Genomic DNA, 6,491 nt, shown 5'->3' on the forward strand with positions numbered 1-6,491 from the left:
CCTAAAATGCTGTTAGGGCTTTGACCACAGGGGTCATCGGAAGAGAGAGCAGATGGTCAGTCAATTGGATGTTGTATTCAGAATAATTGCCCAAACCTTATGCTCAGAATAAATGAGGAACAGCCTTTTCATGCAGAAAAAAATTAGGTTGCACATATTTATCTCCAGGGTTTTCTTGACAGCTCTTTCTGGGCAGTTAGGTAGTAAGTAGACAGCAGGCCAGGCCCAGAGTCAGGAAGACCTGAGTTCAAATCCAGCCTCAGACACTTACTAGCTGTGTGACATTGATTGCTTAACCCCTTTTTGCCTCAGTTTCCTCATCTATAAAATGAGCTGGAGAAGAACTTGGCAAAAGCCAAATGAGGTCATGAAGAGTCAGATATAACTGAAATGACTGAACAACAAGTATGTATGATAGAAGGAGAGTTGAATTTAGTTGTAAGCAGGAAACCAGCCAAGCTAAAGAAATCCCACTAAACAAGGCAGAAATACCATTACACAAGCTAGTACCATCCCCACCTCAACCCCCCCAAACTCCCCACCGCCACCCAACTACAAAAATAATCTAAGAACACTGGAGAGGAAATTGAGGACTAAAGCAGAATGCATCATCTTTCCAGTCCAAGATCACAGATTTGATTTGCAGCCAAGTGACCAGCACAGGAGCTGTGTAAAAAGCCTGGGCTTGGATCATAGACCAATTTTCTGAAGCTCTGAGCCAGGGTAGCAGTTGGTGACATCTGGAACTGATCATGGATTCAGCCCATGGTCGAGGGACTCAGTAGTGATTCAGTGCCTAGAGGTCTGACCAGGATCACAGATCTCTCTGAAGATTTCCAGCTAAGCCAGCAATGCTGGTTAGTACAAGGCAGATCACTGGAAGAATGACTAAACAACAAAAATTATAAATAAAAGCCTATTATGAGGCCAGGGATGCCCAGTGCAAACCCAGAAGAGGAAAATGATGTTAAAATAGCTACAAGCAAAACCTCAAAGAAAAAAAAATAGTTTGGTCATAAGGCTAACAAGAATCACAAGAAGAAATGATGCAAGAGTCTGAAAAATAGTTTAAAATGATATTTCAAACTGCAATTAGAGCAACGGAGGAAAAATTGAAAAATAAACAAGAACAATGAAGAAAAAGAATTGGAAAGAGAATTAACATTTTGGCACAAAATGTACAGCACATAAAGCAAATACAAACTCCTTGAAAACGAGACTAGTCCAAATAGAATTTAATGATTCCTTGAGATAATGAGAGATAGTAAAATAAATACAAAAATTGGAAAAATAATAACATGCAAAGTTTCTCATGTAAGAAACAACGAACCTGGAAAACAGATCAAAGAGAGATAGTTTAAGAATACCTAGACTACCTGAATAACATGATTAAAAAAGTGACTGAATATAATATTTCAATAAATCATCAAAGAAAACTGTTCAGATCTCTTAGAACCAGAAATCAAATTGAAAATAGAAAGAATCCACAAGTCACTTACTGAAAGGAATGTCAACATGAAAACTCCTTCGAACATCACAGCTGAAATGCAGAGCATTCAGGTCAAAGAAAAAAAAATCCTGCAAACAGTCAGCAAAAAAAGAACTTAAGTTCTGTGGAAACACAGTCAGAATCACAAAAGATTTAGAGCTACCAAAATAAAGGATCAGAAAGCTCAAAACAGATTTCCAAATGGAAAAGATATAGGTTTACAATGAAGAGTAAATTATCGAGCAAAACTGAATATAATTAGGGGCATTGGTGGGGGGTAGGTAGGAATGGATCTTTAATGAAGTAGAGGACTTCTAAGCATTCTGGATGGACAAAACAGAGTTTAGTAGAAAGTTGGGGTTACAAACAGGAGTAAAGAAAAACAAAAAAAGGTAAACAACCGAACAATCAGAAAAAAATAAGGAAGAAATGTTTGCATTCTAATGGGGAGAGTGATACATGCATCCTCTCAAAATTCCGATGACAGTGAATGTCATAGAGTAAGTAAAACAATGACCTGGGAGTGATTTTTGTTTTCTTTTGATTATCTTAAAAGGAGAGAGGAAAGGTAGTGATGGTGGTGGTGGTGGTGGTGGTTGTGGTGGTGGTGGTGGTGGTGGTGGTGGTGGTGGAAGGATACACTAGGGAAGGAAAGGGGAGGAATGGGACTGTTCATCTCACCCAATCAGGGAAAACAAGTAGATATCTTGTCTGTCTATCTGTCTGTCTGTCTATCTATCTATGTATCTATCCCCTATCTATCTATCTATTGCCATCCCTCTATACATATCTATCTATCTATACATCTCTATTTGTTTCTTTATCTGTCCATAGATATTGGTATCTATATTTATATCTATCTCTGTATCTCTATTTATATCTATCTCTCTATATCTAAATCTCTCTCAGTAGAAATCTATCTCCATCTCTCTATAGATGTCTATCTGTGGATTTCTATCTGTATCTTTATCTGTATATAGATATAGCTATATTTGTATCTACCTCTCTATCCATCCCCAAATTTCTCTCTATAGATCTCCCTCTCTCTCTCCCTCTCCCTCTCTCTCTCTCTCTCTCTCTCTCTCTCTCTCTCAATAGCTATGTCTCTATAGCCATATATATATTAATATCTATCTATAAATCTAATTATCAATAGCTCTATTTAGCATTTATCTATAATCTATCTAGAGATATTGATAACTATCTCTACTGATATCTTTCTGTAGATATCTATCTTTCTGTAAATGTCTATGGAGCTCTGTATCTTTATCTCTCTATAGATATAATCTATCTATAGATAGCTATATCTATATTTACATTTGTCTCTATATTTCTCTATATCTAAATCTATATCTCTGTAGGTATCTATCTACATTTATCTATCTCTTTATAGATAGCCATCATATCTATTTCTTTACAGACACCTATCTGTATCTATCTTTCTGTACGTATCCATAGATAGCTATGTCTCTATAAATATCTACACCTCTATAGATATCTCTATTAATATCTATCAATATCTCCATCAGCTATCTATAATTATCTATCTGTATATATCTCTATATCTTTATATAGACCTCTATCTCTATTTCTCTGTCCATATGTTCATGTTGACTATTTGTGTCTGACCTGTGGTAGAGCCTTCAGAGCTCATATAGGTCATATCAGCCACAGTCAGACATTCTACACCTTGATCCCAACATTGTGATTTCATTTTTGCCCTCTTTGAGAATGAAGGACAGCACTATATCTTTCTGTAGATATCTATTTATAGATACATATATCTCCATAGATATCCTTGCCCCTATAGATATGTATCTATGTTAATATCTATCTATGAATATATTTATCAATATCTGTTGATATCTCAATTTATCTATTGGATCTGTCTATTTTTCACTGTCTCAGGGACTCAGCAGCTCCCAAATTCTTAAACTCGTAAGCATGCCTGGAAGGATGGAAATATCCACCACAGGATTGCTATTAAATCACCTATGCCCAGACCAAAAAAAAAAAAAAGCAGAGAATGCAGCTAAGGTTTTGAGATCCCAACTTGAGTGCACACCACATGTATCTGAATCTGGCTTAACTGTCAAGGGTGGGGGATTCCCCTCAGCCTGCTCTTATAGAAAGTCATAAAAGAGTATTCTGCATCATATATTTCAAGAGAGAAAGAGTGCCAGAGGGTGAAATCACTCCTTTTAAGGTCTGCTGAGTAGGCAGCTCTTCCTGATTCACTAATTAATTTTCTCTGATGCAGCTGTTGCTAATCTCCTATGAATTGTAAAAGCAGATAACCTATTTATTAGAATTGAGTCTAGTCTAAGTGTAAATAGGATCTGAGTGAAGCCTAGGGAGCTCTCTGATGAACAAAATGCTCGAGCTTTAGTTTGTGGACTTAAGGTTTCTTGAAAGCACTTTGGGCTTCTTTCCTGGGTCTCAGAGTTGTGTGAACATAGAGGAAAATTCTGAAAACGTGGCCATTGGACAAGTAAGTCATCCCTGCAGATTTGGCTTACGTTGAGAGAGGCCGTTGTATCCATTTGTAAAGCATGGATTGAAATGGGATGGAAGATGGTATGCTGCCTCCATCTTTGTATACTTAATCATAAAAACTTGCATTTATAGAGCACTTTAAGGTTTTCAAAGAGCTTTCTATAGGTTGCAGAATTTGGTGATCACAGCAACCCTAGGAAGTGAGTGCCACTTTCATCAGCATTTTAGAGAGAAAGAAACTGAGGCTGTGAGAAGTTAAGTGCCTGACCTGGCATTGTATGGATGGTAAGAGCTTGAGATGAGCCTTCCTTGCTCACTCCCATTTTTGCCACTGGCTAACTCTGATTTTGCCATGTTTGGCCACATCAAAGGGGACAAGGTCACATTGAACCTGAATTAGTCATTCTGCCATAGATCTCCAGTATCCTTAGTCCTTCCCATGCTGCCTCACCTTGGCAGCACCTTTGGGGCCACCCTACTGCATACAGTTAAAGCATACCTACATAACAGACTCCTATTTACCATCCAGGCAATAGGATAGCTCTAGAAGTGATGGAATGATTCTCTCTGGGTAGCCCAGCAGGCCCTGGGGAATCCAGGCATGAAGGGGGTGCTGGAAGTACTGGGGTACTTCTTCCACCCTTTTAATTTCAGGTTTAGAAGTTGTTCTCCCTTCTTCTCTCCTTCTGTTCTGCAAGAACTGAGATAAAGAAGGATTAATCACAAAATTAGTCTTTAAGGGTTAGAAGGATGTCCAGAGCCATGTATTTCCAGCCACACCTGAAAAGCCTTCCCGAATTCAGTTTACAGAGTTCTAAAAAAAGGCACTTTGCAGGCCAGAGGTTGGTACTGCTGCCTCATCTGTATCTCCTTCCATCTCCTTCCACATTTTCAATCAACATCATATTGTTAAATAAGGCAAGGGAAGCTCAGCCCTGCCCCCACCCCTGCCCCCGCCCCCCAGGTCTGTGGCTCATTAGCTTGGTTGGCTAGTAGATGATGCTAATGAGACTGAGGTCGTGAGCTCTGGGCTGATTGTTTTCCTCTGCTCTACAGCCACAAAATCTATACCTAATACCACCTGGCTATTTTCTGAACACCTCTGTTGGTTTTAAAGAGGACCAGTTGAGAAAGTGGATGAATAAGCACAAAAATCCACCACTACCAGGGCTGTATGGAACACTTTCACGTTAGTAGGCCCTGGCCATTTCTTTTTTAAATTTTTTTATTTAATATTTTAGTTTTCAGCATTGATTTTCACAAGAGTTTGAATTACAAATTTTCTCCCCATTTCTATCCTCCCCCCAATCTCCAAGATGGCATATATTCTGATTGCCCTGTTCCCAAGTCAGCCTTCCCTTCTGTCACCCCATTCTCCCCCATCCCCTTTTCCCTTATTTTCTTGTAGGGCAAGATAGATTTCTATGCCCCATTGCCTATATATCTTATTTCCTAGTTGCATGCAAAAACTTTTTTTTGAACATCTGCTTTTAAAACTTTGAGTTCCAAATTCACTTCCCCTTCCCTCCCCACCCACCCTCCCTAAGAAGTCAAGCAACTCAACATAGGCCACATGTGTATCATTATGTAAAACCCTTCCACAATACTCATGTTATGAAATACTAACTATATTTTGCTCCTTCCTATCTTATACTCCTTTGTTCAATTTTCTCCCTTGACCCTGTCCCTTTTCAAAAGTGTTTGCTTTTGATTACCTCCTCCCCCTACCTGCCCTCGCTTCTATCATCCCCCCTTTTTTTATCTCCTTCCTCCTTTTTTCCTGTAGGGTAAGATACTCAATGGAGTGTGTATGTTATTCGCTTCTCAGGTCAAGTCCAATGAGAGCAAGATTCACTCATTCCCCCTCATCTGCCCCATCTTCCCTTCCTACAGAACTGCTTTTTCTTGCCACTTTAATGCGAGATAATTTACCCCATTCTATCTCTCCCTTTCTTGCTCTCTTAATATATTCTTCTCTCATCCATTAATTTGATTTTATTTCTTTAGATATCATCCCTTCATCTTCAACTCACCCTGTGCCCGCTGTCTCTGTCTGTTTAAACAATCCAGCTAGCAGCTTCTGTGGGGTTGTGAGATCCACCCACAGCCAGCACCCAGAAAGCTGCCCACAGCACAGGTTCTTTTGATCTGCTTAACTAAGGAACGCAAGGTGAAGGGGTTGACAAGCTTACTTTAATTCAGCATACAAATATCATTCACTTAGTTCAGGGGAAGAGACCAGCACACTGAACTTCAGAGCAAATTACAAACAAATTACAAACATCAACTGACACACCAAATACAGATTCATAGTTACCAACATCTAGGTTCAGCCCGGGAGCTCAGAACAAGGGCTGGCCCACAGTCATGCATGCCACCAATGCTGCGGGAATGAGCTCCAAGGAAGAGGAGGCAAACCCTTGGTTTTATATCTTTTTCAGCGTCAGGGGTGAGTCACACATGCGACTCACCCACATGACCTAGAATTGGTGGTCTAAAAGTCTCT

This window comes from Trichosurus vulpecula, chromosome 7 (assembly GCF_011100635.1).
Source record: "Trichosurus vulpecula isolate mTriVul1 chromosome 7, mTriVul1.pri, whole genome shotgun sequence".
NCBI lineage: Eukaryota > Metazoa > Chordata > Mammalia > Diprotodontia > Phalangeridae > Trichosurus > Trichosurus vulpecula.